This window comes from Gorilla gorilla, chromosome 17 (genome assembly GCF_029281585.2).
Source record: "Gorilla gorilla gorilla isolate KB3781 chromosome 17, NHGRI_mGorGor1-v2.1_pri, whole genome shotgun sequence".
NCBI classification, from domain to species: Eukaryota; Metazoa; Chordata; class Mammalia; order Primates; family Hominidae; genus Gorilla; species Gorilla gorilla.
Window position 1 is genome coordinate 102,598,001 of NC_073241.2, and position 26,602 is coordinate 102,624,602.

At 35.8% G+C, this 26,602-nt stretch overlaps 1 long non-coding RNA gene across 2 annotated transcripts in view; it reads right to left on the minus strand.

Annotated features, from left to right (window-relative positions):
- LOC115931454 (uncharacterized) overlaps nucleotides 1–25,696 on the minus strand; it is a 110,334-nt gene extending 84,638 nt beyond the window's left edge. For both annotated transcript variants that reach the window (XR_004067945.3, XR_008673491.2), the window contains exons 1-2: nucleotides 25,440–25,696; nucleotides 16,994–17,099 (exon numbers count right to left, since the gene is read on the minus strand). This is a non-coding gene — a long non-coding RNA (uncharacterized lncRNA). The remainder of the gene's footprint in view (nucleotides 1–16,993; nucleotides 17,100–25,439) is intronic.
- Between the last annotated feature and the right edge of the window lie 906 nt (nucleotides 25,697–26,602).

Sequence of the window (26,602 nt, forward strand, 5' to 3'; positions counted from 1 at the left end):
TCAAGCCCGGGTTATGTTTTCCTCTCCTCACGTCAACTGAGTCCAATCAATGGCTTCGTGGTTTTCAGAAACGACTTCAACAAGCCATGCACACATCTATAGGGTCTGGCTACCGCGAATATTTTTACCATACTTCAAACCGTGATCTCGGTAGGGCTCTGCACTCCAAACACCCTGGCCTTCCGTTTTTTCCTCCTTGACCCCATTCTTCCTGTTTCCAGATCGTCTCCCCACTGGCCACAACTTTCTTCTTTGCTTTTGCCTACCATTTTATCTCCTTCTCTGCCTTCAAATATTAGCTCAAAAGTCACTTCCTCAAGAAAGTCACAAGTTTACACCTATTTGGCAAATACATAACTCATCTTCTAGAATGGGATCTTTTGAACGGAGTTACCTTTTCTGTTTTTTGTTTGTTTGTTTTTGAGACAGAGTCTCCCTCTGTTGCCTAGGCTGGAGTGCAGTGGTGCGATCTCCACTCACTGCACCCTCCGCCTCCCGGGTTCAACTGATTCTCCTGCCTCAGCCTCCTGAGTAGCTGGGACTACAGGCGTGTCACCAGGCCCGGCTAATTTTTGTATTTTTAGTAGAGATGGGGTTTCACCCTGTTGGTAAGGCTTGTCTCGAACTCCTGACCTCGTGATCTGCCCGCCTTGACCTCCCAAAATGCTGGGATTACAGGCGTCAGCCACCACACCTGGACACCTTTTCTGTTTTTATACATCATTTATCCTCTATGCATAGTGGTTAATGGACTGACTAGGCACACACACACACACACACACACACACACCCCCACACACAAACACACACACGTACCCATGAATGAATATATGGTCTAGGCTTTCTTTTTCCAAGATAGAGACATACTAAAAGATGAACGTATTTGTAGTTAGTTTTTCCTTCATAATCAGGTTATACAACAATAGAAGCTACCCCCTCTCATGCAGTATTAAGAAAAGCTACTCAAGTGCTTCCCTTAATAACCATTTCACAATTAACAATGAGTATGTGTTGTTAGGGGGTCTATTCCACAAGTTGATTTCATTTTCATTTCTGTCTGTCATCCTGGAACCTGTGCTCAGAATCTTTTTCTTTATTTTTAAGCTAATATGAAATATACCCTTCAAAAAATAAAAATGTGTCTTAAGCTTGATACAAAGTCATATCACACTAAGTTAATGTATAAATTCAATGAGATAGGATTTAGACCTATCCTGTCTTAGTGTAAATAGACCAATAATTTGACCAGGCAATAAGAGTCTAAAGTGTATAAAAATTCAAATGGAAAAAGAAATACACAGAAATCATAGGGAAAATCCCAAAAGGAAGAGGTTGTGAAGTGATGAACCCTATCAGATATTAAAGTGTACTTCAAAGCCTCTTTAAAAAAAAGAGCTTGGCACAGGTATGCAGAAACCAGACCAGTCAGATAGATTAAAAATTCCAGAAATAGACACAGTAATACAGTAAATAATAAATGTTGTATCTCAAAATACTGGGGCAAAGATGAACTTTTTATCAAATGTCCTGGGACAACCAGATAGTCACCTGGGAAATGATGTAATAAGATTCATTCCTTAAACCAAACTCACAGATAAACTTGAAATTCACCAATAATATAAATGTAAAACATGACATAAGTATTAAAAGAAAGCATAAGTAAATTTTTCTATAGAGAGGTTAAATTGGAAAAAGTATTCTAAACATGATACAGAGCCGAAATATAATATAAAGCAGGCTAATATATTTTTACATTAAAAGCAATAGCCTGGCTAATAAATAAAAACACAAAACAAAGTTGAAAGACAAATGACAAACTGGAAGAAATGAAATGTATAAAAAGAGTATGTGATAAAAGCATGGAACAAAATGGTAATGATATGTGAATTTGGATAAAAAATATACAGCTGTTGTTTACTACTATTGTACTTCACTGTTGGTTTAAAATTATTTCTAAAATTTGAGCTAAAAGTTAATAAATAAAACATTCTAGTTTTATGAATATCCAGTTTACATTTTAAATTAAAAATAATGATTGAGGAAAGTCTCAATCATTTCATGAGGTTTATTTGTCAAAGTTAAGGACGTGCACTCAAGAGACAGGTCTATGCCTTTCTCCAAAGATGACTTTGAAGGCTTCGATATTGAAAGGGGAAAGGGCAGATATTGGAATAAGAGAAATATTTGTAAAATGTGTTAGTAGATAGAAAAACAAAATGGTTGCATTCTTTTGAATATTTGATCAGCCTTTCACTGAATACACAATTTACATGTGACAGGGATTAGAGGAATAGTTACTTACACCTTCATCTGGCTCAGTGAATCAGCATTTTTACACAAGATAACATAGACAATAGGGCACAGGAAGCTAACAGATATGCATTTGTCTCAGGTGAGCAGAGGCATGACTTTGAGTTTTCTCCTTTGCCCTGTACCCACAAAGATACACTGTCGATTTACATTGCCAGGGTGAAATTCAACAGAACTGTTTTAGGGGAAAGATCTTGGGTCCCACAAGGAATTTTGTGTTGGGGGGGGCGGGGGGAGGGAATTGTGAGGGAGGTATGTAGCTTTTTATCTTTGTAGCTATCTTATTTAGGAATCAAATGGAAGGCAGGTTTGTGGGGCCCAGTTCCCAGCTTGACTTTTCCCTTTGGCTTAGTGAGTTTGAGGTCCTGAGATGTATTCTCCTTTCACAATATCACATCAACATGGCATATGTGGAGGTAAATAAAGCAATCTTAGGACCCACATGGATACTTAATGATGTATGTATTGACTGCATATAAAGTTTATACTCTTAAAATTAGCTTTTAAAGAAGAATTTGATTACCATCTGTAAAAAGACTATTTGATAACACTAATAAGAAAAAAAAATTCCCTTTGAACATGTAAACTATAGGTCACACTCTGACTTTTAACATGACCCAATTGACCAAGTATTTTAATAGACGGCAACTATTTTCATTACTGCCATTCTATATGCCCGAAGGTAGGTATCAATGCAAATAGATGTGTGGATGGCTACAGAGAAGCAGAAGGTAAGAGACAGAGAAGAGCTATATAATGAGTGAATATTATCAAAGTAGAAGTTGCACCAGGAAAATTTAAACAGGCACGGAAAACTTTACTCCAGACTCTTGCACTAAGGAAGAGGAATCAGAACTGAGTCTGAGCTCAGCTTCTTGAAAAAGAGGGAAAAGTTTTAAGAGCTGGTGTGGGGAAAATCTTAGGTCATCTGTGTTTCCTAATTGGCCTCTCACCACAGTAAAAGTAAAATTTTCTTTATCTCCATCATAGGAGGAAATTTTTCAACTTGGAGCAAGATGCCCACAGAGGTTAGGCACCTACCCTCCCACAGAGGCTGGAAGACAGAGGCACCATCTTCCCGATGATTGCATTTCTTTTTTGTGTGTTTGTTTTTGAGATGGAGTCTCACTCTGCTGCCCAGGCTAGAGTGCAGTGGCACGATCTTGGCTCACTGTATCCTCCACCTCAAGAGTTCAAGCAATTATCCTGCCTCAGCCTCTCAAGTAGCTGAGATTACAGGCGCGCAACCACGCCCAGCTCATTTTTGTATTTTTAGTAGAGACGAGGGGTTTCACCATGTTGGCCAGGCTGGTCTTGAATTCCTGACCTCAAGTGATCCACCCACCTCAGCTTCCCAAAGTGCTGGGATTACAGGCGTGAGCCACCATGCCTGGCCGACGATTGCATGTCTAAGAGACACCTCAAAGGTCACTGTGAAAGACATTGCCTGGCTCTGAAAACAGGGAGGAGATTTCAAAAAATGCTTATATTTCAAAGGGGCAGAAAAACAATTTAAACTTACAAGTATTCTAAAATAAATCCTCTAAGTAAAAGGATGTCAGGGCTACAGCGTTAAGAAAAAATATGTCTAAGAAGTCAAGCCAAACAGAATGTTAAGGTCCTCATGGTATCTAAAGATGGTGACTTTTATGGCAAGATGGGAAGTTAACCGGAAGAATAAAAATACCCTTATTCTAGGGAAAAGTGAGGATCACACTAACCTACTTCTCAAGTTTTGTCCATGCTACAGATGGCTCTGGAAATATTTCAGCATTTTAAGAGAATAATTTGTACAGCATTCATGACAGAGTTTTTATATTTTGTCTTAATTTATAGTCATGTTTCCTGAATTTATCTTCTTAAAGGAAAATTCAGTAATATCATGTCCAGAAACAATGTAGTTAAATATTTTATTCCTTAGTATTAATGGGCTAAGTCACATAAAATTTATGAGGTAGTATGTTACAAACATCTTTAAAAACAATTTTTAGGAAAAAAATGTATTATCCAATAAATAAATATAATACAAATCACTTAAATGGATGGTAAGTTATATTATTTTAATTTTAGCTATGACTCACTGGTTCTAACATCCTAAATGGTATGAGGTTTATCCAACATTTCTACAGTAAATTTTGAAAGAAAATCCTGGTTTTCAAAGTTAATATGGTATCATTAATTAGTTTACAAATCAAAGAGCTAACTATGGACAAATTAAGTTATGACTTGTTGTCAACACCTGAAAATACAACTCCTTATGAAAATCGTTTATAGTCCAACTATAATCTCTGTCAAACAAGTATGTGAAAGTAAACATTATTACTACACATACTACTGACCTGGGAGATAGAAAGAAATTACTTAGGCACAGAGTAAGGGTAAAAGAGTCCTTGGAAGAATTCCCCTTTTAATAAAAAGCAGCCCCCAAATCATTTCTTTTCTAACAAAGAGCAGCCTGAAAAATCGAGCTTCAGACACAGATAAGGAAATGGAAAGCTTGCACAGGGGAATGCTGGCAACTGTGCCAATAGAAAAGGGCCACCTGTAAACCAGGCATGTTCAACATGGAGGCTCCATCTCCCGTTTTCTTTGTTACCACGTGTGCAATAAAGAACCAAGCAACATGGCGCCGGCCAGGCAGACAGCCCATCTGTATAATAAAAGATTAGGCCTGTAATCCCAGCACTTTGGTAGGCCGAGGCAGGTGGAGCACCTCAGGTTCGGAGTTCAAGACCAGCCTGACCAACATGGAGAAACCCCGTCCCTACTAAAAATACAAAAAAATTAGTCCAGCGTGGTGGTACATGCTTGTAATCCCAGCTACTCGGGAGGCTGAGGCAGGAGAATTGCTTAAACCCAGGAGGTGGAGGTAGTGGTGAGCCGAGATCGCACCATTGCACTCCAGGCTGGGCAACAAGAGCAAAACTCAAGTCTCAAAAAAATGAAATAAAAATAAAAATAAAAATAAATAAAAGTTTAGGGTGGGGCAGCCAGGTATTCAAATCCTGTGCAAATGGCACACCTAGCTCTAACCAGTTTTTCACATCCTATGCAAATAGCACACCTGGTCCAACCAATCTTTTGTGCCCTATGTAAATCAGACACCACCTCCTGAAGTTCATCTATAAAATCCACTGCATTTCACCCAGAAAGTGGCAACCCATTTCTCAGGGACCCTTCCCCCTGCAGCAGAGACAGTTCTTTCCTTTCTTTCACCTATTAAACTTCCGCTGTGAACCTCACCCTGTGTGTCTGCATCCTAGTTGTTCATGGCCTTAAGACAACAAATCTCGAGTATTTACCCCAGACAACAACGCTGCTTCGCTAATACAGATTATTTAAAAATGAACATTGTTACCCATCAAGTTTTACAACTCTCCTGCTTCCCACTACCTTCTAAAATATGATTCATTTTAAGAATTCTACCTCATCTAAACATCCCAGAAAGGCCTCCTTCATAATTCTGAAAACTCCTGTGGGATTTGTGATCTGTGTGTTTCTGATCACACGCTGGCTTGGACGTGCAGTACTATGTATTGGCAATGCTCCAGTGACTATGCTCTCAAGTAAACCACATGTTCCTGGAACGACTAAGATGACTTTATGTCTGTCTTTCTATTTCCCCAGAAGACAACACTTGTTTTCATAATATGTTTGATTTTTAAAATACATATATAAGTTGATTAACAAAGGTAAATCAATGAGTAATGAGTGCAATAGCTTTAAACACATTATAACTTGTTTCAAGTTATGCTGTAGTTTTTATACGAAGGAGGGAGTATAATATGGCTATTTGATATAAAAGCCAGTCAATAGTTTAAGATTATATCAACTTAAACTCCAGGTAAGAAAAGGATATACACATAGTAAATACTTCAGGGATATGTACATAGAAAACCAGAGAGAAAAACTGGCCGGGCGCGGTGGTTCACGCCTGTAATCCCAGCGCTTTGGGAGGCCGATGCGGGCGGATCACGAGGTCAGGAGATTGAGACCATCCAGGCTAACACGGTGAAATCCCATCTCTACTAAAAATACAAAAACTTATCCGGGTGTGGTGGCGGGCGCCTGTAGTCCCAGCTACTCGGGAGGCTGAGACAGGAGAATGGCGTGAACCCGGGAGGCGGAGCTTGCAGTGAGCCAAGATCGCGCCACTGCACTCCAGCCTGGGCGACAGAGCGAGACTCTGTCTCCAAAAAAAAAAAAAAAAAAAAAAAAACGGAGAGAAAAGCTACAAATCAATTGTGTGCTTAATAGAAAACTACATCCTGGTATTTGGATTCAGAGAATTTTAAGTAAAAGGTGAGCTGAATCTTAGTTCTGCTGCTGAGAAAGAAACAAAGATATTTTAAACTAAAAACCTTCTGAGAAAAGTAAAATGAGTCACGAGGCATTGTCCTCTCATTAAGGGTATGAAAGACAAGTTGTTGTGTCCCACCTGGGGGTCAGGAATGAGACCACCCCTCCCCCGCTTATCTTATCTACTGCAGCAATCACAGTTTTGCTTCCTTAGCAACCATTTCAGAAACCACTTTTCTCCCATCTGAGTCCTTGTTTACATGAGGCTGTTCTCATTCTGTGGTCGCAAGGCTGAGCCCAATCACTTCAGCGATGGAATCAGGGATCTGGATGTGGCACAACATCATGGATCAAAGAGAGTTTTACCAGAGAATTTTGCAGCTGCTATTTAGAAAAAGATGCTTTAGTGACCTTTCACTGCTGGATAAGAAAGATTTAACATGGCAGTTGCCTGGGCCAACTTTTAAAAGGAAACAATCTGAAAATGAAGCCAGTTCTGAGAAAGAGAGTGAATAAATGATAGAGATTAGAGAGAGATTAAATTTCTAATCATATTCACATTCACACTGTTTGTACTTTTGTGTGTATTTGTTAACTAAGTCAGCCTTATCCCTGTACTTCCTGGTGTCATGCGTCAGTAAACTCCATTCTGTTTGAACTTGATTTGCTACCATTTGCAACTGAAAGGTCTTAGCTTTTATCACAGTGACTATATGTATAAATATATGTGCTAGCCCTTTTATTAATGTCAAAATTAATTGGAGTCAAATTTAATCTCACAAGACGAACACAATGAGAAAAATTTAAATAAAATATCATTAAATGTTTAAATTGTTTGAAATATTCTTTCACATCTAGATCATATGGATATATATATCATCTGCTCCTTACAAGATAGATAGCTACAAAATAGTACCTACAAAAATATTTTGTATTGATTTTTTAAATCAAAAATATTTTTCAACAAGGTACTCTATGCTAGGCTCCGGGAATACAATGACAGCCAAATATTCATATGTCTTTTACCCTTAGAGCTGTCATAGTTTAGTAGAAGGGATAACTATGATAAAAGAATCACTCATATGAATGAAAAACTATAACTTTGTTTAGGGTAGGATAATTTAATCTAATCACTGAAGTTAGGAAATGCTAAAAGCCAATGAGTAAACATAAGAATTAACGTAATTATAACCCAGCTCAACAACGAAACAGAGCAACATGCTTTTTGTGAACATAAAACTTTCAAAATACAAATATTCAGTGCCACAACCAAGACATTAAGAACAAAAATACTCTTAAAACACATCCAATAGTTGTAGTCAGTAATTGGTAAACATGTTGTACAGTAGTACCTATATTATTTCAAAGCATCTGTATTTATTTTATTTTACTTTTCTGAGCCTCATTGACAATGGTAACTATATATTACTGCATTTTATTCATTTTCTCTAAGAGATCAAATGCTTTCCTATCAATGATTCCAAAAGGACATATGTAGATACTTCATTCAAAAGTCCATATTAGATTCTGAGAGAAAGCAAACTAAGTTTCTGTATTAATTCCTCCTCTGTTTGCATCTAGAGAATATGCACATATATGCGCACATATAAACACACACGCATGCTTTTAAACACATTACAGCTAGAGAATATAACGTGAACATTATCAGGGAGGATTGTACATAAAAAGTAGCTAAAACGATAAGAGGAAGGAAGTCACTAGACTTGGTCAGAGAATATTAGCTAGAAACTAATTGATGATGGAATAGTTAAAAATGGCTACATGGTTTGGGAAGAAAAAGTGAGAAAGTATTTTTTTTTTTCTATAGAGAAGAGAGAAAAATAAAAGCTTATCAGTGAACAAACAAGTAGATAATGATGGCCCCAGAATGAAAAAGATGGAGGAGAACTTCAGCCAACCTACTATGAATTTGCAGCTTGAGCAAGAAATAGGCCTTACTGTTTTAACCACTGAGATTTTGAACTTTTAAATCACAATATAACTAAACCTAAAGTAAAATTGTGTATCTATGGCTTTAATATTCCTAGCTTGTTTGTCAAAGGCCCAGGCAAGTTTGACATTTATGGAATTAAAGATAATGTGGAAAATAAGAAAACAAATCATTAAAACATTTTCAGTGCTTTGAATCATTAAACAGAGAGCACTGTACAATGTGAAGTGTTGAGAATGGGAGGCTGAAAGAAATAGATTCCTTACAAAGTGTATGAGATATGACATTAGAATGAAAATTATTTGGATTTGTGGTCTGCTAAGAATTACGTCAGGGGGGTAGTTGGGTGATTTTTGTTGAGAATTCAAAATGTAAGGAAATAGTAAAATATTAGTCTTGTAATGCAAATTTTCTAAACATGTGCAAAGAAATAATCATTAAAGAAGAAATGTAGGGAAGTATACAACTGAAAGGGTTAATAAGAGTGGGAATCTCAGAAAAAGGCATAGAAAAGAGGCACTAAGGAATTCAATCAAGCTATGGAGCTTTTGTCATCAGAGTCGCGTTGTATGTGTTGAGAATATTATTGAACCGGCAGAGGAACAGGTGTGTACAGCTCATGGGTGAATGAAACCTGGCAATCAGATCCACTGCCAATCACTCAGCCCATCAATTGGCTTGAGGAAATGGATGAAATGAAGTCCATACTTCTGAGCAAGGAAAGTAGCACTACAAATGAAACACAAATGTTGGATGCTTTAGGGGGAAGAGGAAAATTAGGTAATCAATGCACCATTTTCAAAGGTGCAGCTACTCCATTTAACATGAGAGGGAGTCATAAGTGGATGACAATATGCTTTTCAGGATACATGCAACAGACTGTGGAGTGGCCAATATTTATCCTTGAATAAACTGTAAGACTGACAACTCTGGCATGTAAAGAATGCTGACTTTTAAAACATAGTACTCACCTGTGAATCTAGATTAATCTCACAAGGCGATTGTCTGTCTGGAGCTATGTCTTATACAATAGTGTTTTAATGCAGTTATCGATCAAAAATGCATAACTTTTGACAGCTCATCACCTGTGTTTTTATTGTTTGCATTCAAATTCAGTGGCTTGCCATCAATAGGAATATCTTGGTTGGGTTGCTCTTAATACTTGGATTGCTCGTGCAATACCCATGTAACATGTCACAAAGTATAGGGGATGCAGATGCTTCCAAGCTACAGTGTGGCTCATAAAACAGGTATTATCAGAATAAACATTCAACTCTGCCATTTTAAAAATCGTAGAATAAGATTAGAGAATAAACAGCACGATTTACAATTGAATGAAGGCCCTCTGAACTCCCGATCTTCCTATCAGACCGTAAAAAGATCTACTGAGAGAGAAAGAAAGATCTTTTCTCTCATGGCTCTAAATTGATTATGTTAGCTCTAATAACAAAATGCCAGTTTAGGAAATAACCTGGCACATGGAAATAGATACAACACACATAAAAGAGAAATGTTAGCATGCAGAAGAATAAAAATACATAGAAATCGGTGAAGATTACCTAAAATCATTAAAAAGCATTTTCTAAATAAATATCTCTCAATAATATTAAAATGGACTTTATTATATAATAACAAAATATTGTTAGAATAGAAAGATAGTAGACATACTTCTCCTTATTCTTCCCATTTAGTAAAACCTAGGATATTGTGTACAAAATAAACATAAGGAGACTCTAAAACATGAAAAGAAGAAAGCACACTGGCTGAAAACCTTGGCCATGTAGTGCTTTAAAAGAACTATATGACTGTGTGTTCCCTGGTTTTTGTTTCATTTTGTTTTATTTGGCACATATATCCCAGAAATGGAGATAAAGAAGCCAGCAACCTGGAAATCCTAACCAAAGACTGCTCTCTTGCCAAAGGGCCAAAGGTACAGCCTCCACAGACAGAAGACTTTCGGCAACACCACGCTACTCCAGCCAAACAGGGTGAGATAGACTGTTCCTCAACTCCACGGCCGCCAAAGCCCCTTACAGGGCATGTCTCACTCCCATGGGTTGGAGTCAGAGAGGGCCACGTAAGGAGACAGGTCTCCATTGCCACGGGGGAAAGCCTAAACTTCTACCCCCACTTAGCAGTAATGAGGAGCCCAGCCTGCCTCCCCGCTGGGTGTGTCAAAGGAGGCCAGGTGGTGAGCAGAAACCAAAATTCCTAGTCATCCCAGATGGAGCGTCTCAGTGGAGGTGGTGAGCAGAAACCAAAATTCCTAGTCATCCCAGATGGAGCGTCTCAGTGGAGGTGGTGAGCAGAACCCAGAAATTCCTAGTCATCCCAGATGGAGCGTCTCAGTGGAGGTGGTGAGCAGAACGCAAAATTCCTAGTCATCCCAGATGGAGCGTCTCAGTGGAGGTGGTGAGCAGAAACCAAAATTCCTAGTCATCCCAGATGGAGAGTCTCAGTGGAGGTGGTGAGCAGAAACCAGAAATTCCTAGTCATCCCAGATGGAGCGTCTCAGTGGAGGTGGTGAGCAGAAACCAAAATTCCTAGTCATCCCAGATGGAGCGTCTCAGTGGAGGTGGTGAGCAGAACCCAAAATTCCTAGTCATCCCAGATGGAGCATCTCTGTGGAGGTGGTGAGCAGAAACCAGAAATTCATAGTCATCCCAGATGGAGCGTCTCAGTGGAGGTGGTGAGCAGAAACCAAAATTCCTAGTCATCCCAGATGGAGCGTCTCTGTGGAGGTGGTGAGCAGAAACCAGAAATTCTTAGTCATCCCAGATGGAGCGTCTCTGTGGAGGTGGTGAGCAGAACCCAAAATTCCTAGTCATCCCAGATGGAGCGTCTCAGTGGAGGTGGTGAGCAGAAACCAGAAATTCCTAGTCATCCCAGATGGAGCGTCTCTGTGGAGGTGGTGAGCAGAAACCAAAATTCCTAGTCATCCCAGATGGAGCGTCTCAGTAGAGGCCTAGAGGTGATTCAGAACCTGCATCTCTGTCACGCAGTAATGCGGAGCCTCTTCCCCAGCGGCCAGGTGAGGGACCTGGAATTATAACCCTAGCTGGGAGTAACCCTTCCTCCTTTGCTGCCAGAGCAGTTTCAGAGGAAATCCAGCCAAAACAGAAGGTTGAAATAAGATCTGGTGTCTCATTACATAATACTCAAAATGGACTACACCTAGGCATGTCATAAGCGAACCACAGTTAATGAGAAAAATCTTCAAAGAAGCCCAAGGAGAAAAAAACACCTCACATTTAGAGGAACAAGAATAAGAATGACAGTGGAGTTCTCATAGAAACTGGGAACACGATGATGGAATGAAATGTTTAAACTGTTAAAAGAAGAAAAGCACCAATCAAAACTCTATATCCAATGAAATTATCTTTCAAAAGTAAAAAAAATGCCAAAATCTTGCTTGAATAGACAAAACATAGGAATAAAAATACCAGCAGACCTGTCCTTCAAAAAATGATTTTGTTTGAGGAAAGAAAAATTATGTAGGTTGGAAGTGGGAATCTATCTAAAGGAAGGATGTTGGAGAATGAATAAAAAATGGTATAACAGAATCTTTTATTTTTGTTATTCTTAATTGATCTAAAAAATAACTGTTTAAAGTGATAATACCACAAATCCACTGAATGAATATGTATAGTGTATGGATAAGTGAAATGAATGGCAGTAATGCCACTAGGGTTGTGGGAAGGAGAAATAGGGAATACTCTCTTATAAGGCACTGCACTGCTTATAAAGAGGAATCGTCTATTTAAAGGTGGACATAGATCCAGTCAAAATGTAGAATACGGACTGTAGGGAAATGACTACAAAAATGTGCAAAAGAAGTAGAATTGATGCGTGAAGACGGAAGACCAGAGGAAATCATAAAATCTTCTGTCAAATCCCAAGACGGCAGAAAATAAGCATCTGTTAAAGGTAGAAAGCAGAAACAAATATGGGTAATATTAACTCACATATATTGATAATTGCTTTAAAAGTGAAAAGAAAAGACAGAGATTGTCAGAATGGATGAAAAATAAAATATAGGTCTAAATGTAAAGTACAAAAGTGTAAATTTTCTTAAATAAAACAGGACAAATATATAATATCTTGGGTTCAGTAATGATTTTTATATATGAAAACAATAGCTCAATCCAAGAAAGAAAGAATAAGCTAATATTATAACTTTGTTATAATTTTAAGCTAATTATAAAATAATAATTTATGCTTTGAAAAAGATACTGTTAACTGAATGTAACGATTAACTACAAGCTTAGAGAAAATGTTTTCACAACACATATATGTAAAAAATTTGTATCTAAAATTTACAAAGAATGTTTCAATCTCAACAATAAGACATCAAACAAACCAATTATAAAACTGGCCAAATCTGTGAACAGACATTTCACCAAATAAGATATACAGATAGAAAATGAGCATATGAAAAGATGTTCCCTGTCCTTTTCACTATGCAATTGCAAAATAAAGCAATGAGGTACCTATATGCACCTACTAGAATGGCTAAAATCCAATAACTGCCATTACCAATTACTGACAAGGATACACAGCAAATAGAAATGGACTAAAGTTGTATACATCATAATAAACACATATTCAGCTTAATAGAGATACAGATGCTGACAGAAATATTTACAGACATGTGTAGATATTAACATGAGTTAGTGTACACATATATATCCCCTTGATCTTTAAACTGAGAAAGCCTGGGAGTAGCAGTGAATAACATCCTCATATCAGTGAATAACATCCTAGCAGCAGTAAATAAACTTCAAACTGAGATCTTTACCAATAAAAAGAGCCATAGCATATTGGAGAAGTGAATGATTTTAAAACTTGTTAAGAAAATATACAAGAGGAACCTGGACCATTTTGCTGTAATAGAAAGTAAGAAAGTGCTCAACACACACACACACACACACACACACACACACACACACACAATGGGAATTATGTCAAAGAATACAAGAGTTAACTGAAAAAGCACCCAATAACCAAAGGTAGAACAATTTGAGCAGCAACATAAATAAAATAGCATTGGATTATAACCCAAAGTATTAAGTGAAATAACATGAATCCATGAAGATATAAAAAATTGAATAAAGTAAATAGATATGGAAGAATAGGCAAATCTTCTGTGCAAAATAAATCCAAATTCATATAGCTACCTTGCCCTTAATGAGGTGGATCATAGCTCCCCTCTCCACATGCGTGGGATATCTATAGTGACTTCCTTCTAAGGAGTGCACTCTGGAAATGAAGAAGAGCACAGTAATTTTCCTGTGCAGAAACCTGAGAAACACTACCTCAGGCCAAGTAAATAAGGTTAGTGTTGACAGGGTTAAGTCATTTTATAACAAACACCCTTCATATGATGTGAACAGAATGGCATTCCACTTCTGTCTTCCTCTCAAAAACACATTAATATAGTTTAATCATGAGAAAAACATAAGACAGACCCCAATTGGGGAACATTCTAAAACACATTAGTAGGGATACTTTTCCTAATCTCTGAAAGTTGTCATGATTATTAAAATAAGGAAAGTCTGACAAACTACCACCACCAAGAGAAGTCTAAGGAGACCTGCCAAGTAAATACAATGTAGTATCTTGGATCAAGTGCTAGAACAGAAAAATGACAATTAGAGCTGAGGAAATTCGAATGAACCTTAGTTGATAATAATGTATGAATACTGGTTTATTAACGGTGAAAAATATGCTTTAATATTGTAAGATGTTAATAATAAGAGAAACTTGGAACAGACATTCTCTGTACTGCCTTTGCAATATTTCTGTAAATATAAAACAATTCATTAAAAAGTTTATTTAAAAATAGGTAGACATACATTAATAATCTAAACTCTTGTTTCAGAAACCTAGAAAAGAAAGAACAATATAAACCTAAAGCAGAGAAAAAAGAAAATCATAAAACACCAGAAATCAATTGAAATGAAGATAGAAAAACAAAAGATAAAATCAATGGTCCAAAGAACAATTTCCCTGAAAATATCAATAAAATTGACAAACTTACATCAAGATTAACAAAAAAGAAAACAAAGGGAAGAGATGTCACCAATAAGAATGGAACAGAGGAATCACTACAGACCTTGTAGATGTCAAGATGATTATAAGGAAAATCTATGAAAAAGTCTACACACATACATTTGACGAATAGATAAAATTGAAAAATTTCTTTAAAATTGAAAAATTTCTCAAAAAGCACCCAGTACCACATCTCACTCAATATGAAATATATCCTTTAACTATTCAGGAAATACAATTCATGATCTTAAAATTTTCTGAAAATAAAATATCCAGATGCTGATAATTTTACTGGAGAATTTTACCAAACATTTAAACAAAAATTAACATCACTTCTATACAATTTCTTCTAAAAAACATCAGAGGAGGGAACACTTCCTAATTCATTTTATCATTACTAAATTTAAGTCAGCATTACCCTGATACCAAAACCAAAGACAGTACATAAAATGAAAAAAAGAAACTACAGAACAATATCCCTTGTGAATAAAAATGTAAAAGTTCTTATAAAATATTAACAAATAGCACTTATCAATATATATAAAAGAATTTTACACATGAGCAACTGCAGTTTATTTCAGTGTTGCAAGGCTGGCTCAATAATCGAAAGCCAATATAATTTACCTTTAACGTTTAGAAAAGAAAAATTACAAGATCATATCAATTGACGCAGAAAAATTACTTGACAAAATTCAACATTCATTGAAGACAAAAACTCTTGGCAATTCTAGGAATGAAGGAATATTGATAAATGTCATCTACAAATAGTAAAGTTTTAATTGTAAAGGACAGCTGCAAAAAAAAACTTGCAGCTAACTAACTTCACACTTCATCAGGAAAGACTAAACGTTTTCCATCAAGAGCAGAAAAAAAGTAAAAATGAATATCTTTTCTTACTGCTTTTATTTAATACTCTAATTCAACTTAATACTGGAGGTTATAGCCAGAACAAAAATGTCTGAAAAGAAAGTTTAAAAAAATACCGCGGAAAAGGTAAGAAATAAAATATCCCTATTTGCAGATGACATGTTTGTCTATGTAGAAAATTTCAAGGAATCTTTAAAAGAAAAGCCCAAAATGAGTAGGATAAGCAAGATAAGCATGCAAAAATTATTCACATGTTTTAGTCCATTTGGTGTTGCTATAAAGGAATACCCGAGGCTGGATAATTTATAAGAAAGGAGGTTTATTTGGCTCATAATTCCACAGGCTGCGTAAGAAGCATGGGTGTAGCATCCGCTTCTGGTGAGGACTTCAGGCTGCTTCCACTCACAACAGAAGGTGAATAGGAGTTTGCATGTGCAAAGATCACACAACAAGAGAGGAAGTAAGAGAGGGAGGAGGGAGGGGCCGGCCTCTTTTGACAACCAGCTTTCATGGAAAGTACTAGAAGGAGAACTCATTCATTCCCCTGAGGATGGTACCAAGCCATTCATAAGTAATTTGCCCCCATGACCTAAACATTTTTCATTAGGCCCCATTTCCAACACTGGGGATCAAATTTCAACACGATGTTTGGAGGGGTCAAATATCCAAACAGTACCAAGATATTTATATACTAACATTGAATATGTGAAGACTGAAAATCAAAACATAATATTTACAATCAATACAAAGAAAAAATACTCCATTTTGCATAATCTTATGAAACAAGTACAGATATATATGTCGAAAATTACAAAATGCTGATGAAAGAAATCATAGATCTAAAGAAATCAAAAACCATACTGTGTTAATGGATTTAAAGATTCAACATAGTAAAGTGACAATTTCCCCCAAGTTGATATACAATCTTAATGCAATTTATCTCAAAATGACAGAAAAATTATTTGTAAATACAGATGAGATTATTTTATATTTTTATGGAAAGGCAAAAAAACTATAGTAGTTAGATGAATTTTTAGATAGAAAAAGACAGAAAAAATTAGTCTACCATAGTTCAAGACATAATATAGCTACAGTCAAGATTTGGTAATATTTGTGGAGAGACAGACGTATGGATCCATGGAACACAGTAGAAAGCTCGGAAATTGACTCACATGAATATGCCCAATTCATTGTTTTCAAAGATGCAAAGGCAATTCAATGGAGGAAGGAAAGCCATTCCAATAAATGCTACTAAAGCAATTAACGTCTGTAAAATAGACAATCTCAAATTAAACTTCACAGTTTATACAAAGCTAACTCAAAATGGATGATGGAGTTAAATGTAAAATGTACACCATCAGCTTTTAGAAAAACACATAGGAGAAAAATTTTTGAGATTTACAGCTTGACTAACATTCTAATGCTTGACATTCATCTTAATCTATTTTGTGCTACACTATCATAACAGAATACTTGCAACTGGGTAATTTATAATGAACAAAGATTCATTCTTACAGTTGTGCCTCTGGAAAGTTCAAGGTTGAGGGACTGGCATCTACTGATGGCCTTCTTACTGCGTCATCCCATGGTGGAAGGTGGAAGTGTAAGAGAGCCAGCATGCCTGTGAGAAAGGAAGGGAGCCAAATGCATTCTTTTATCAGGAACCCACTCCCACAATAACTAACCCACTCAGGCAGTAACAATGCTCATCCGTTAATCTCCTCTTAAAGGTCCCACCTCTCAACATAGCATTGCGAATTGAGTTTTTAACACGTGAACTTCAGGAGCCACAAAGCATAGCAACACCCAAAGCACAATTCATCGAAGGAAAAATGGATCAATTAGAACTCATTATTAATTGCTATTGTTCTGTGAGAGCTCTTGTGAAAAGGATAAAAAAGACAACCTACATATTTGAAGAAAATATTTGCAAAACAACATCTGACAAAGGATTAGTACCTAGAATATAGAAAAAAATTTCAAAATTCAACAATGACAAAAATTCAGTTAGGAAATGGGCCAAAGATATGATTAAGCATTTCATGGAAGATATAGATGGCAAAAAAATACTTGTGAAATAATTGAAAATCACAACCTGGTAAGAAAATACACATTCAAACCATGATGAGCTATTACTATACACCTATCAGAATAGCCAAAATAAAATATAGTGAAACACCAAATGCTGGTGATGATATGGAGAAACTGAATTACTCATAACTTTGCTGATGGGAGTGTTAAATGGTACAGCCACTATGGAAAACAGTTTGGCGGTTTCCAAAATAAACAAACATGCAACTATCACAACTACAAGACAACCTGGAAATTGCACTTCTTGGCATTTATTTTACAAAAATGAAAACATGATATGTACAATACAGTCAAGTTGAATTATTCTATAAAACAAATATTTATTGGCCAAAATCGTTAAGATATATATCAGGATCTACAGAATATACTAAATATTTTATATCCAGATATGAAAAGATCAGATCCACAAATCAAATTAGCTAGGCACAGTGGGGTTGTGCCTATAGTCCCAGCTCCTGCAGGAGGCAGAGGTGGGATGATCACTGGAGCCCGGGAGGACGAGGCTGCTGTGAGCTGTGATCATGCCACTGCACTCTGACCTGGACAACAGAGCGAGACCCCATCACAAACAACGAAAGAAAAATAAAGATCTACAAATCATGTTACAGAAGTAACACAAATTTAAAGTAACATCCTTTTACAAATGATCCAAGAGAAACATTCTTCTATTTTATCAAGGAGGAATTTTCCTCAATATTTTTAAGTTTGAAACCATCTAGGGTCTTATAAATCTTTAAAAAAATAATTTTTGAATGTAAGACCACTTAAAACAAAAATATTTTCCTTATCTAAATAATCCTATTTGCATTTACTCCATCACAGTTACAAGATCAATCAGAAAACAAAACAAATACAAAAAAAAGCTCAATATCTACGTAGATAACAATCCTTTTCAAAAAAATAAAGCTAAAATGTACACACTTAGTGATAATTATATTAGAGAGAACATATACTAACTGCTTATTACTTGTCAGGCACTGTGCTAAAAATCTTATCTCCTCACAATATATTCATTAGACAAGCAAATTCCATAGCTAGAGTGCAGAAAATTGAGATTTGAAAATCAAGCTAAAGCAGCCACTGCTCACATCACACACACACACACACAAACAAGCATGATTCTGTACATACACACACACACACACACACAAATTAGGACCTTTTTCTCCTTAAATCCCAGCAATCATTGTCACTACAGATATCATAAACAGCAGGAACAGATGCTCAAATGTGCCCTTAGGGCAGCCTCGCATGCTCTGAAAGCCATAGCCTTATGGTAGATATAATTCCAATACTTTTTAAAAGTGAGAATTAAAAAACAAATTAGTTGTTTTTACCAAGCTAGCAAAATTGATAAGGAAAACACAAAATACTTTATTATTTTATATGTCCCAATTTTACAACTAGAAACCCAAAGAAAATAATCTAAAATTTTATAAATGGAAAAAGAAGGTAAAAAGATGACTGGTTATAAAATTAATATACAAAATCAATAGATAAAACAAAATAACCATTTAAAATATAATGGAATTAAATTATCAAGACAAAAATTTTAAAAAACTCACAAGCCTATAATAATAACTAAATCTATTGAGTATTTTTATTGCAAGGAAATACTCTGTGTTATATTAGCTTATACAAATACAATTGTAAAACGTTTTCTTTAAATCAAAACATATGTCTTAAAATTTTAAAGCATAACTTGCTCTTCAAGCTTAGGGAATGATTCTAGCAATTATTTCTTAATTCTTCTGAACATTCAGTGGGATAACAATTTAACTAAATAGTGTTTGCTTGTTTTGATTTGTTTTGCTAGGAGATATTAAATTAATTTGGTTTTCTGGGAAAAAAAGCAAAAAAGAAATCACAAAAAAACCCAGGATATTTTGAGTAATAGGAATTTTTTTTTCCCTGCTACATTTGATCTTTTAAAGGTAGAGCAATTTTTAGAAGCTAGTATCTACAGGGGAATAAAAATGTAGATCAATGAGTTATAGTAAAATAATGAAAGATACATGGAAATAGCTTCCATTATTAATTGTCATAGGAAACACCACTTTCAAATTTTAGATAACAAATCTGCAATTTGGGCAGCACTCCGAAGAGGCAGCTTGTCTGGGATCCTCTTGGTGTCAGCTCCAACCACTAGAGCCCTGGAGGCATCTGAAGGGCACCCTTGCCCGTCGGAACCCCAGACTGGGAAGACTCAAACTGCAGAGGCCTAAGACTCCTGGCTCCCATCAGGAATCTCCTTCAGTTTATTTATGGTCTCTTTTCTCATTGGCGGTTTTGGGATAACTGGACTTAATTTACAGGTTCAGGACTCCCAGTGTGCATTTCCCAAGAAAGACGGTAACAAGGGAGAAGCCTCTTACAGACCAGCCTTAGAAGTCACATAGCATCACTCTCATTATAGTCTGTCAGCCCAGCTGGATACAAAGGTCTGCTCCGGTTCGAGGGAACGGAACAGACCCGTCTCTCACTGGGGCAGTGTCAACGTCACGGAAGAAAGAAGGGCAGTGACTAGGATAGACATCGGTGTGGTCGTCACTGGAAAATATCATTGAGAACAGAAATGTGTTCCAGACTACAGGCGGCATTTCAAATTAGTGCAGAAGAGTGGGTATTTAATAATGGATGTTCTTTGGGTTTCTAGTTATAAAATCAAGACATACACAATAATAAAGTATTTTGTGTTTTCCTTATCAATTTTGCTAGCTTGGTAAAAACAACTAATTTGTTTTTTAATTCTCACTTTTAAAAAGTGTTGGAATTATACCTACCATAAGGCTATGGCTTTCAGAGCAAGCGAGGCTGCCCTAAGGGCACATTTGAGCATTTGTTCCTGCTGTTTATGATATCTGTAGTGACAATGATTGCTGGGATTTAAGGAGAAAAAGGTCCTAATTTGTGTGTGTGTGTGTGTGTGTGTGTGTATGTACAGAATCATGCTTGTTTGTGTGTGTGTGTGTGTGTGTGTGTGTGTGTGTTTGTGATGGTAGGAGTGGCTGCTTTAGCTTGATTTTTAAATATAGCAACAGAAAAAAATAATAAATTTTTTCTAGCAACAGAAAAACTAATAAAGCTTTTTTATATAAATAATCATAAATTATACAAGTTCATTTTACAGTGGAATAATGTTAATACCAGTCAAATATTAAATGATTAAATGAAATAAAACCTTCGAAACACAAGAAGTAATTTGGATAAATTTATTTCTAACTCTGAAATGTTAAAGGCTTTCTCAGGAAGACACGGAATTTATAAAGGAACAAATAAAAATCTCCATAAAAATTAAATCTCATGAAAAGAAAATTAAAACTAATATGAAATGAGACACTGAAACGTTTGAAAAATATAAGGCAATGGGGTTTATAGCTTTAATTTGGAAAAAGTTCAGAGAAAATATTTTTTAAAAAGAAAATAGATTCAATACAGAAATTAGTAAAGGAAATTAATGATTACAGAAAATAGAGAAAAATTAGAAACTCTCAGAAAGTATAAGGAAAGTCCTTAAAACCATTTATAACTTAAGAAGTGCATATCGAAATCAAAGAATATATTGGGCTAGGAAGATGTTTTTGTATGTATTCTCATATTGCTTAAAGAGCAGAAAAGAGTTTAAGGCTATTGTATATTTTCTGTAAATATATCTATGAAACAAATGCTTTTCTTTTATGTCCTTTTGCCTAGATGAAATTTTATGCCACACCAAAATAAGACTTAATTTTCCTGCAGCATTGATATACAAATATAATGCTTATTTAAATACTTGAAAAAGAGGAGATGATGAATATTTATAGTATGCATAATCTGAAGATCACATTTCTGTACCTGGATCAAAAATGTTCAGACTGATAAAAAATTGAGCCTATTCCAAACAGCAGGACTCTAGAGGGCAGAACAAGGTTCTACTCCCTGTGGTAATAAATGAAAAATACAAGAATAAAGCCAACTTTGCTGAAGAGAATAAAATGCTCTGATTTCAATAGCAAACGTAGATTAACAAGAGCAGATTCCTTGTCAGTTGAGGTTAAAAGCATTTGCTTTATTGATACTCAGAATATCTCCTAGTAAAGTTTGTGTTTTGTTATTCATCTCTATGATATATACATCCTTGGGCTTAATAGCAAAAATCGATAGATAATGAGAGAGAGGTGGACATGCACCTTACACACACACATCCCTGCGGTGAAAAAATTAAACCTGGAATCTAACATCATTGTGGCAAATAGCCAGCTTCCTTCCATTTTTCATGTTAGTAACAGAGAATTAATAGCTGAAACCAGGACAAGTTTTAATGAAATCAGAAAAATATGCTATAACAAAGAAGGCATCATAGAAACTTTGCCATTATTAATGTGGTGTTACACGTTAGTCTAAAAGAAGAAAAATTATAAAAGGAAGACAAACATTCTTTTCTGTCCTCTAATTTCTACCAGTAGAGACTGATGCTATTCTCTAAGAAAAGAAATTCAACTGTGACTTTAAAAATGTCTTAGAAAGCACTCCACTGAAGGATGAATAAAGCTATCTGAAAGACTCCAAATTCAGGCTTACTGGCATTAACTCCTTTTTACTGATCATAGTTTAATTTGTAACTTGCTTATCAGTTTTGAAAAAAACAATATTTTCTGTAAGCACATTTAAAATGTGCTTACAAAAGGTCATTTTTGATGCCCTCGAACTTAGCTTTTGATGTCTTATTCATTTATTTTTTTCTTTATTATTTTCTTTTTCTACTGGTTGTATTCTTTATTATTTATTTATTTGCCTCTGTTTATTTCTTCATGTGGATGTTTGCATAATTACCTCTAAGTCTTGTCAAATTAAGTTTGGCCAAAAAGCTGCCTCCTTACATATTTTAAATTCCACCTAAAGGTCTCTCCATACATAGTGAACTTTAATCCACTAGATGTGTAAACACGTTTTTACTTTTAACAAGTAGCAAAGTCTTAGCCAATCACAGCGGCTGACCTTTGACCAATCACAGGTGGCCAACTGTTCATACCTTGTTCAAATAAGGCAAAAGCCAAGCTGTAACCAATCTAGCTGTTTCTGTCCCTCATTTCCATTTTCCAAACTTCACTATCCTTTTTCTGTTGATAAGTGTTAACTGACCACGTGGCAGCCCAAGTCACACTGCACCTGTTCTGGTCCCGTGGCCTGCCCAATTCACAAATTGTTCTTTGCTTGTTTAAACTCTGTTAAATTTAATTACCTAAGTTTTTCTTTCGACAGCCTGAATTATTATTTAAATGTATGAACTTGAAGTTTTAAATTTCCATAATATGATATTTTATGGCATCACTGAAGTTTTGTCATGTAACATTGTTATTGCTTTTTGGTTCTGTTTCGTGGAAGAAAGACTTTAGCTCCTTGTCTTGCACGTAAGTAAAAAATATTAACCACGCAACAATCATTCATCCCAATTCACTGAAACACAGAAAGCCAGGGTTCAGGTAATGCTCATCTATTAAGATGCCTTAATGTAATTTCACATTAAACGCCTTCTGTCAAATGCTGAGCCCCAGAAGGTTTCAGAAAAACACATTAATCAAGCAAAACTAAGGTTATTAGATTTAGTGCAGTAACAGAGAACACTACCTTGACAGAATCTTAATAGTGTTTCAAATTGGGGAAATTAAAAAAAAAAAGAAAACTTATAAGGATTTAGAATTCAGATTGGATGAGTTTAAGGTAGGTCTCTCAAGCCTGGTGTCTGAGTTTGGGCAGACTTTATGATGCAATATCCTGTAATTTCTATTTTATTTTTTACTGGATCCACGGACTATGTTAAACTATGTTTTTCTTTTGGCATTCAACTGTAACTTTATCTTTTGTTTATTGATTTCTGGCTATTTGCATTGTGATCAAAGAACTTATTTGTATGACACTGATTTTTTGAAATTTTTAAGACATTACTTGGGGCCCATTGTATAAGCACTTTTGTAATGTTTCGTAGAAATTCACCTCCTTGAGTTTGGCAGTATACATTTCTATTTATGTTTGTTCAATTCAATATTTGTGTGTTGTTTAAATCGCCTTTGAACTTAGGTATGTGTTCTCAACTTAAAAAAACTTCAAGAAAAATTTGTCTATCTCCTTTTGCAGAACTGATAAATCTAGGTATTTTCATTACTGATATATTTCTAATATTTATATATTTTCTCTTGTTTTTTTTTCTATCTGGTCTTTTTTGATTGAAGTTTAAAATGTCATTTTGTCCCCTCTTTCATTTTATTTTCATGTTGTGACTTATAAACTCTACCTTGATTCTTAAAGCGATTACCCTTGAAATTTTACTATGCATTATTAAATTATTGAAGGCTAAAATTAATCATTATTACTACTCCCTTTTAATATAATACAAGAGTATTAAAATTACCTTATTATAATTTCCCCAAATGCATTTTGTATTATTATTGTTGCAGCTTCTCAAATTAGGCATAAATATTAATGTTCATAGCAGAAAAAATGCATATTGCTGTCACTACGTTTATCACCTTCTTTGTTCACTATCCCCAAAATGTCAAACATTATATTGGTTTTTTGCCTGAGGGTAAGCAGTGCCTCCAAATTCCTTCTTTTAATAAAGTGGAATATATTTGTAATGTTTTGTTCAATTGAAATATAAAGCATGATTTATCCACTAAGTTTTTTTTTCAATCCCACTTATTTCAATAGTTTTTGCATTGTCATTATTTTCTAAGTAAGAGTTTCTCAGGAGAATGATTTTTTTAATATTCAAGAGTTTGACTTATATAAATGCATTTATATGCACATAAGTTCGTTGTTATTTTCTAGTAGCCATAAGTATATACTTTCATCTTCTAGAAATTGAATAAGGTTTTATTCTACTTTTTTCTCTCATAATAAATCTATTACTCATGCTCATTATTCAAAGATGCTTACCTTCAAAGCATTGCCTTTTACTTTGAATTTCATATTCCATATATATGGGAAAAGTTTCGTATGTATGCATACATTAAATAAACCTTATGAATTGTAGAGCTTCATACTTCTAAATTATTTTTCCTACTTATCGATATATTACTGGCTGGAAATGAGTTATAATTTATATCAATATCCTTTTCCCTTATTCCCCTCTTACTCTGCAATATTAAAGATACAGGTCTCAATTTGTTCTGTTACATTTCCTCTAAGTCATCCATAATCAATTGAATTAGACCAAACTAGATGTTAATCTTCAGAGTGAGAGGGAAAGTTTCCCTGAATCCTGCACAGTGGGTTGTGGTATAATGCAGCCCTCTGAGGTACAATTGTAGGCAAATCCCTTTAAGCAGATCCCATTAATGTTCCCACTATTCCCCAACTGTCACTGTTTTCTCTGCAGCAACTCATTTCTTCTTTTGAAGAACACTTTTCCTTAAATCTCACTGTCTGATTAGTGATACTGATAATTTAGTTCTAAAATAACTCAACCTGCATCTACTCTTTACCCTTATTTGCCCCATCTATAATGTTTCATCAGGAGAGAAGAAAGCAGTACCAACTTCTACTCCTGTCATTTACAGGGGTTGAGAATTTCAGCTTAAATGCATGAATATTGATGCGTGGAAGGGAGGTGAGGGAGCTGTAAGGGCAGCCCAGTGGAGGGCCTTTTGTAAAGGCAGCTCGGTGAGACCTGAGTGTGCCTATGTCCACACAGAAGAACACGGCAAAACCGACAGATCCCAGCTATGAGACCACTGTGTCCACAGTTTTTGTTCTAAGAAGCACTTGTCAAGAAAGAAATCCTATAAACCAATGATTAACTTTACCTTTTACTCCAGGAAGTCTCTACCAAACAATTACCCAACACTTAAGTACTTTGAGAAAACAGCTTTCCTGAAAAAAGCTTACTCACCTGGGCGAGCAGTTGGTGATCAAGGACACTTCCTGATTAAGACTTGCTTTTAGAACTTCATATTGCTGCCGGGCGCGGTGGCTCGCGCCTGTAATCCCAGCACTTTGGGAGGCCGAGGTCAGGATCACGATCAAGACTATCCTGGCTAACACAGTGAAACCCCGTCTCTACTAAAAACACAAAAAATGAGCCGGGCATAATGGCGGGCGCCTGTAGTTCCAGCTACTCGGGAGGCTGAGGCAGGAGAATGGCGTGAACCCGGGAGGCGGAGCTTGCAGTGAGCGGAGATCGCGCCACTGCACTCCAGCCTGGGAGACAGAGAGGGACTCCGTCTCAAAAAAAAAAAAAGAACTTCATATTGCTGTGTCCACAAATCCCAGACTATTGTGGATCATGTTTTCAAGTTCATGCTCCTCATTTGAAAGACTCACTGTCAATTATTTGAATCCGTACCCCCAAACCCTAAAACCATGAGCCTCACAGGTGGTGTCCTCAGTTCCTGCAGAAAGGCCAATTAACTCGTCTGCTTGATCCACAGGCTTCCTGGGGCGCCGTAGGGAAGGCTAGTAAAGGAAGCGCTCAGCGGACAATTGCTGTGTTTTAGGTGAGGGACTACATGGGAGAAAGAGGTAGAAAACATCATTCTTCTGATTTTCAGTTACTATTTTATAAAGACAAATCTTAATATATTGGGTGATGAAAATTGTAGATATTCTCATTTTAGTTCATTCACCTTAAATTAGGATGACTTCCTTAGAAATTCTAACATCTTTTTAAAATATGTTTATATGTAGTGCAGGAACAAATTGGAAAAGGCTGCACTGGGGACTGTAAGCCAGCTCCATCCTGAAATAAAAGTAACTAACTCAAAATGTTTCTCTTCATAAATATTTGATATGATATTTAGATATCATAAATATCTAGTCCCTTTTCATGCCAAAGGTGTGGCGGTGAGTGGAATTGATACGAGGTGAAGATCAAAAAACGGTTCATTGTAGAGTTCAAACTTTGTGTGGCCCCTTTTTATTTGAGTTTAAAATTTCAAACAGTATATGAGGTATGATAATTTGTAATTGGTACAATTCATATAAAATTTGACTTAACTAATGTTTTCAGTTTTGACATTTGTTTTTGAATTCTGAGTTGCTAGTTTTAAAACAAAA